General features: G+C 35.4%; 1 long non-coding RNA gene across 1 annotated transcript; it reads left to right on the top strand.

The window, feature by feature from the left end:
• Nucleotides 1-3,248: 3,248 nt before the first annotated feature.
• On the top strand, nt 3,249-7,420 carry LOC142106668 (uncharacterized). Its single transcript, XR_012679753.1, has 3 exons — nt 3,249-3,364; nt 4,570-4,650; nt 7,282-7,420. It is a non-coding gene; the product is annotated as an uncharacterized LOC142106668 (long non-coding RNA).
• The last annotated feature ends 1,232 nt before the right edge of the window (nt 7,421-8,652 follow it).

Raw genomic sequence — 8,652 nt, 5'->3', positions numbered from 1 at the left:
ACACAGAGCAACTCTTACCAATACAGATATCTATAGCAACTAGAATGGGACAAGAGACCCATATGTGACCTTAGAGATGGAATAAAATACTAAGTTATCAGTAAACCACAAATACTAGAATCCTACCTATCAAGATGTATATCCATTAGATCTAGATGAATTACATCTGAAGTTAATAGACTATGCCCTGCATCTATGCACCTTATTGTAAATAGTTTTATATTTGGATAATTGAATAGTACCAATGCCAGAAGTATAGCATGATCATACTCACATTTGTACATATAATCCACACTGTATTCAACTGTGCTACCAAGATATCACTATAACATAATGAGCCACAATAATTAAGTGGAATCTGACCAGGAAATATATACATATAACAAAGATAGTTAAAAAATTTTGGTTCCATAGTAACTAAAACTATAATGAACCGCAATAATTAGGTGAATATATATTTATCAAAAACAGTTTAAAAAATATCATTACCACGGTATTTTAATTTAAGAGGGGAGTAGACCAATGAAAAACCTGTAGTAAAATATAATATAGAAGGTAATAGAAGCCAGTTTCTGAGTAACTACAAAAAAGGGGCTATTTCGTAGTTCTCATTAAGACCTGCTGGAGTTATCGTGCCCAATTCGAAAATCCAGAACATTTCGCGACATGAAAGTTTTTGTTGGAGATCACCTCCCCTGACAGACAATGAAACCTTCTCGAGTGCCAAAAATCTAAGGCAACTCGGGTCTCCATTGTGTGCCTGGGAAAAGTGCCTAGAAACGGAATGACTCTCCATTCTGTGTTTAATATTGCGAACATGTTCCTGAATACGGATTTTCAATGGGCGTTTCGTTTTTCCTATATATCTCAGCTTACATGAGCATTCCAGCATGTAGATAACAGAGGAAGTTAAACAATCCATACGTTGTTTGATGATATATTTCCTATTGTTATTAGAATTCATAAAATGAGTTTTCACTGGATTGAGATATTTACAAATGTTACAATGGTTGCATATATATATATTGTTTTAAACTAGTGTCTTTACATTAATTATATTTATTACATATAATTAGCAACAGTTAAATGCTTATGTTTTGTTTGCAAGGGCAGTTGGGTGTTTTGTACCATAGTGCCCTTTTGCAAGCTTTGTTATTTTCCTTTTTGAGAGATGTAACAAATTGCTTTCTTTCTCTGTACATATGGGTGGCTGAGTGGGTCCAAGGACATGGCCATTTAACATTGTGCCCTCTCATCATCTTGTAAATGTCTGCTAATGCCGCTGTCCGTAGTTGAGGTCTTGTGGTTCACTCTCGTTTTAATGCAGGATTTTTTTTTACTGGCCTTTTTGAGAGATGGAACAAATTGCTTTCTATCTTTGTAAGAGCATGAATTTGTCATGATCAAGTACATGCACAACTTATCACTAAGGGCCTGATTCATTAAGGATCTTAAATGAAGAGGATCCTTATTTCAGTCTCCTGGACAAAACCATGTTACAATGGAAGGGGTGCAAATGTGTGTTCTGTTTTGCACAAGAGTTAAACACTAACTGTTTTTTCATGTAACACACAAAAACTTGATAGCTTATTTGTACACTAAAATTTAAAGTTGATATGTGTGTGTTACATGAAAAAAACAGTTAGTGTTTAACTCTTGTGCAAAACAACATTATTAATTACTTCACAAAATGACGCGAATTTCGAAGCCCCGCCCTCTACACGCCCACCTCCCCCTTGCATCTCCCGGAAGTAAATTATAAAATGTTGGCAAGTATGATATATATATATATATATATATATATATATATATATAATACAAGTTAACCCGTGCATAATACTCATGCATTCTAGTCAAATCAAGCTACTTAAGGTGTTAAAAAGGTTCTTGTCATGCATTTGGGCCTAGCCCAGGCCTCCTCAGGGGAAGAGCGTTACTTCCCGACGCAAGCGCCCTTTTTTAACGTAGTTTTGTCCACATGTCACCACCTCATCATTTTTCTCTATCACCTCATCCTTCATCTTCATCGCCACATCCTTCATCAAGCTACTTAAGGTGTTAAAAACTCCCCACTGTCACCCCCGGCAACCACCAACCACTCCCAACTGTCACTTCTCCTTTCAAGAAATATATAGGTCAGTGTATAACTCTGCCCAGCAGGTGGCGCTGCAGCTTGGTTTTTTTTTTCCACACACGCCACTAGCCATTTATATAGTAGATATATATACATATATATATATATATACTGTATATCTATAATATAAATGCTTAGTGGCGTGTGTTAGTCTGTGTGTGTGTGTGTGTGTGTGTGTGGAAAAATAAAAAACAAAGTTGCAGCGCCACCTGCTGGGCGGAGTTATACACTGACCTACTAAATTCTTAGTGTGTGTGGAAAAAAAAATTCAGAAAGGGCTGAAATTTGGTATACTAAGATGTTTTTAATTTGTTAATTTAATTTGTTAATTGTTAAAAGTGTTTTAAAAAAAATATATATATATTTCTTGAAGGAGAAGTGACAGTTGGGAGTGGTTGGTGGTTGCCGGGGGTGACAGTGGGGAGTGGTTGGTGGTTGAGGCCTGGGCTATGGCCCAAATGCATGACAAGAACCTTTTTAACGCGTATCATGAGTATCATGCCCGGGTTAATTTGTATATATATATATATATATATATATATATATATATATATATATATATAATCATGCATTTGCAAATATGTGTAACATACTTATTTCAGTAAAGTGCTAGCCACACCCACACATTAGGTTGGTCACACCTACTTGTCAATTGCCACTCCCACTTAGATGGGGGGCGCCAGTGCCCTGTCTCGCCCAGGGCACTAAAATGTCTAGTTACAGCACTGTCACTCGTAGTTCCCTTTCACAAAATTTAACTTTGGCTGCTGTTCTTGAAATCATATAAAGCAAGAGCTTCATATAGCAGCACATTTTGGTATCTGATTAATTACATATTTAATCATATAAAGGTGTGGGAAATAATCATTTTAAAATATACATGTGAAATCTCCTTAAAGCACGTCCACTGTGACATAATGTCACTGTTTCACTGTGATTGTGCTAAAGGTTTATTTTCCTAGTATTACATGGTTTCATTAATATATTTTAGTGGCACGTTTGTCAATATATTAAAGACACTTCATTGGTTTAATTAGTATACTTTTGTGGTACATTATTTATTTATGTATTAAAATATGCATGTGTTATTGCAGGCATACAATTAGAACCGAAACAGCCAAGCAAGAGATGCGAGTGTTACGCTGATACAAATCAACCTATAAATAAAAAATTCTTTAAGAAGATTGACATATACCTTCCAAGAAGTTACTGTGAAAAGATGGAGATTTTGTAAGTATCATAATTGGATTTCATTATTATCCTTAATGAAAAGATATGGAAATAGCATACTGGGCATGGTAATCACTCACTGGGCTAAGCTGCCTCCCACTGTCAGTCTCCTGCAATATAAGTGGTCAGTAGGCGACAAGACACAGCCGCCCAGCAAGTGATTAGCAGATCTGTTGGGATGATTATCATGCTGGTAGTCCTAATATTATGGTCCTTCTAGTGACTTGACCCACAATAAGTTTCTAAGTGTATCTAGATAATTAAAAAATAAAATTGATGGTCGTATTTTCAATAAGCCCTATGCTGATCACATCCCAACATTATTTTGAGTCACTTTTCTGTGCAGCACCCACACAATCAAATCTTTTGGGCTTTTTCAGAAAAATTAGCATTTTCAGAAAATACCATTATTTTGTTTATAACCTCTGACACCAGAGAGGGTGACCCCCTTTTTTGTTTTAATAAATATAAATGAAATAAAATAAAATAAGAGACAATAATAAAATGAATTTAAAATTCCACAAACCTCCCCATCATGTCTTCAGAATAAAAATAGGCACCGTTGTTTGAAGGAGGAGTATCCCCTCTTTCACACCTGCCTCTTTATATTTTTTATATTTAGATAGTCAATCAAATAAAAAAAGAACATATTTACGTAAGGTGGACAGAATTTTTAGAAATCAAATCTCAGCAACCCAACCCCCCCCCCCCCACCCCCGTGTACGAAACACGTGGTCTCACCCAATGATACCCCATTTTCTTTATTTTATGTTGGTCCCATTGTATTTATGTAAATAAAGTGGTGTACCCCTGTGTAATATGTAATATGTAATATGTGTACTCTTGGCAGACCTACAGATATTCACAAATGTATGACAATGACTCCATTTTCAACTGTTTGCCTAAGTTTTATTAAGTAAACATATCAAGGGGACACTGATTTTTCAATGAAGGAAACACTCCTCTCTTTTTAATTTAAAGAAATGGGGTGGGTCTGAATCATTCAATTTAAATGAAATGTATTATTGTGTGTTATTTGTAGGACCCGTGTGTTAAATGAAATAAGTTTAGTTAAGTTTTACACCTTTGATTCGGTTACTTTTTTATGACATCAAAGGAGAACTCTTATTAATCTATATAAGTAAAATGTCAAAAAAGCAGTAATGATTACTACCAGAGACTAACATTTTTTAATCATTTTCTAGAGTAACCTTGAAGAATGGTAAAATTGTATGCATTGATCCATATGCACAATGGTTCGCAGGAGTCCTAAACATTATAGAAGAGTAAGTACAGTTACCTCAATCCCTGATCACTAGATAAAATAGGAGCTATTATTAGCAGACACGGGAACATCTGCTTAAAATGTTTTAGCCATAAGAGAGGGATTATATAGAAACACGTGTCCTTAGTAACCCATGATCACTGTTCATTTATAAAATATTCAAATGGAGAACTAAGAGGCAGTACATGCACATGGGCAGTATTTGGGATTTTGTTGATATTTGTACACTTATTGGTCTCAGGACTAACAATTTAGTGTGAGACCAGGGAGGATATCATCTCTAGGGCTGGAGAAATTTACTGATTTTCTCATTTTATAGTCTATTGTAGATTATATTTAAGCAAACAGTGGCTGTGTTGAACTATAAATCATAGCAAACTTTTGGGGTTTGTCTTTCCCCTTTGAGATCGTTGCCACTGGAGTGAGACCAAATCTGGAAGCAATTGAAATGAGTGTGTAGATCTGCTGTCTATTCTGTCTGTAATAATTAAAAACAATGCAGTCATAAACAGAAAATAAGGAAATCCATTAACTACCATAAAGTGTAAATAAGGAAACAACTGAGCAAAAATAACAATTAAAAAATAATTTATGTTAAAATTTGCATTTCAGTCTATGCATAGATTTTAGTTTTATAAATTGCAAAGCATGCATAAAAATATATCAGGATCAGAGCCAGATTTAGAACTCATGCGGCCCTAGGCAGAATACTGGTTTGGGGGACCCCCTCCCTGAAACAATCTATAGCACTATATTTTTGTAGCATACCATATACCCCTATAGTTAAGCAGAAGTTAAAGGAGGTGTGTCCATACCATTGGGGGTGTGGCTTCCATCATTGAGGGTGTACCTAAAATGTGAAAAGAGTTAGGCCACCCTCCTACAGAAAAAGATACCCCTAAATAATTACAGAGCAGTCCCATTTTTTAAGTAGTTGTGTCAAAACAACTTAATAAGTATGTAAGTCAGGGCAGAAATACTTTTAAGTTGTTTGCAAAAATAATATGCATAAATCCAAGTATGTGCTCTTGTCACCTTTGTCCCTCCATCATCACCTCTGTGCCCCTTCATTGTCACTTTTGTCCTTCCATCATCACACTGTGCCCCTTCATCATCACCTATGTGCCTCCGTTGTTTTACTTACCTTTCTATTGGCTTTTTTTTATTTTGTATTCCTCTTTTCTGGTCTTCTTGTCTTCCTGTCTTCTTTCTTCTCCGGCACGCTGCTCCTTCTGTTCATAGGTTGATGTTTCCTGTTTTGAAAAGAGGGGAGAGGGGTAAATTTCTCTTGCTCTTAATGACTTTTCAAGTTATTTTGTACGGCTATATCCATAACTGGCATGTTAACATTTGTGGGTCTATGCATGAAGCTAATTTCCACTTAAAATTTGCGGAAACGTCTGTTTCTGCATTTTTTAAGTATATTTGCTAAGCATTAACTGCCTAACGTAGGAGATTTCACAGAAATCTCCTCCGTTTAGGCTAATACCGTGCAGTGCCGCAGTCCCCATAGATTTATACGGGGACTGCAATGTTCTGCAATGCATCAAGCTTTGCTAAGCTTCGCATTGCACAGACAGGTAACGCCATCTCAGGATGGCGTTACCTGTCACTTCCTATCGGATTCTGCTGAAGTCTCTCTGGCTTTGCAGAATCTGATACAAGGTTAGTGCTGCGCGCATACGCACAGCATTTCCTCCTGTCACCGGGAGCGCTAAGCTGCTGGTAAGCAGGAAAATGACTTCACTCCAGAGGGGTCACTTTACCGGGGCTCCCCAGAGTAGCCCCAGCATGATGCATCTTAAGTACATAAATATGTTCACTGCGATGTGCATCGATGCATATTTAGTTGTACCGCATCAAATTGATTCATAGACCCCTTAGAGAGTTCTGCAGTACATTATACAGTCTGATTGAGGTGGAGAATTACATCAAATAAATTATCTTCACACTGTGATGGTGCTGGTGGAAGGGAAATACAAACAAGGCAAGCTGCTCTAATCCATTTATAGTAAGTTGCTGTTGGTCTTCAAAAAGAAAGGTCAACACTGCAAATATTGACGCTTTGCATAAACTTAATGTAATTGTTAATAAAAGCCTTTGACACGTATGAAATACTTGTCATTTTACTTCAGTATACCATGGTAACATCTGACAAAAAGCTCTAAAAACATGGAAGCAGCAAACTTTGTGAAACCCAATACATAGTCATTCTCAAAACTTTTGACCATGACTGTACTGTGACAGGATGTGTAATTATCTGAGTTAGAAATTCCCACCTATGTTTATATCTCGGAACCTGAAAATGGGACAGTTGGGCTTTACAAATGATCCTTATAATTCTGAATGCATTCAACATGCACACATTTGCTTGCTTACCCAGCAGCTGTCGGACATAATAAAACTCATTTGACATTTTACCATTCTAGTTATTCATTGCTGATTGGTAGAAAGCTCTTCAAAACCAACGTTGTCCAACAAAGTGTCGTTTTCTAAAAATATATCATTAAGTGCATGGTCAACTTAAAGTTGCTTTCTTAGTCTACTTTCTTAATTGTGATTGGCCACTAGGATTCTCTATTCTACAATTATCTACATTTCATTACTGTTTTATTTTTTTTCCCTTTACTAGAAAGAAGAAAGCAAATCAGAAGAAAACAGCAAAATTGTTGGACATACCAGAATGAATACAAATTCCATCTACGTGTACCTTTCTTTACTTACATAACTTGCAATATTTGGTTTACATGATAGACCTTGAAGGGAAAAATACAGGAAAATAACTTATTTTAAAAACGTTATATTTTCTGCACATTTATTTTATATGTATGCACTCCAACATTTATAATGATTTGCTCACAGGATAGGACAGTTCTGTTGTGCTCCATGAATGTTACTTTATCTACAACAGAGAAGGCGACAATCCCTCAAATATGAAGGGAAGCAAGGTACTCTGTTCTGCATCATATATAATATAATAATAATACAGCCTAATATAGTATACTACTTAACATTATTATGAAGTATAATGGGAAAACATTGCTTAAGGTAAAACTTCTATTGATCTATTAATTTGCCATTCTGACTGTCCAGGGCTGCAGAGTTTTGTGTCACTTTACAAATAAACAATGATGATGACAATGATGATAATGATTTGCAATCATTATAAAAATATTAAGATGATGACCTGGGATTGCTTTCGCTCAATGCAATGCCATACATGATAGCAAACATTATAGGAACATGTAAAGTATTGTTCAACACCAATATAAATGCTAATTGCATTTATTTACATATACAAAGTTTCAATATCAGAAGTATATCAAAGAAACTAGAGGGGAAAATAGACCAACAATGTCTCCAGTCTCCAAATTGAATTTTAAAACATTTATTTTATTTATATAAATTAATTAAAAATCATAACAATAATCATAACAATAATGTTTGTATAATAAATATCTTGATATAATCATATCCATAAAAAGGAGTGACACTTAGTAAAGTCTATTACCTTGGCAATACATATGATACATGAATTCACCAATTCATCCCGTGTCTGATTTTCTTATGTTATATTGTGCCTCTTGAAATATTTGATAGGCTGTATTGAGATGTATACTTCAAAATAAAATATGACCAATCACGTTAGTTACGTTAATTATCATTTCTCATCACAATAAGAAGAAATTATTTAACACTACAATTTAAATTCTTCAGTTGGGGTAGTAACTCCGATAGGAGCCTGTCCCAGCAAATAGTCTATAGTAAATTTACCTACAAGGTTCTGATGGCCTTTGCACAATTTGCGAAGAGGAGGAATACAAAGCCTGCCTGGGAGGGATCCGAAGATCCTTTTCCTGCAATGCTCTCCCCATAGGATGGAACTGCTAAGAGGATTTACCGTAATAAAAACCTTTTTAGAGGTTTACAAATAGGCCCAATAGTAATGTCAAAGTATTTTTGTGCAAAACTGCTAGACTCAAGTAAACAATGTTGCCAATTT

The sequence above is a fragment of the Mixophyes fleayi genome, chromosome 1 (assembly GCF_038048845.1).
Source record: "Mixophyes fleayi isolate aMixFle1 chromosome 1, aMixFle1.hap1, whole genome shotgun sequence".
NCBI classification, from domain to species: Eukaryota; Metazoa; Chordata; class Amphibia; order Anura; family Limnodynastidae; genus Mixophyes; species Mixophyes fleayi.
The sequence above is the reverse complement of the archived record's forward strand: the minus strand, read 5'-3'. Positions and strand labels throughout refer to the sequence as shown.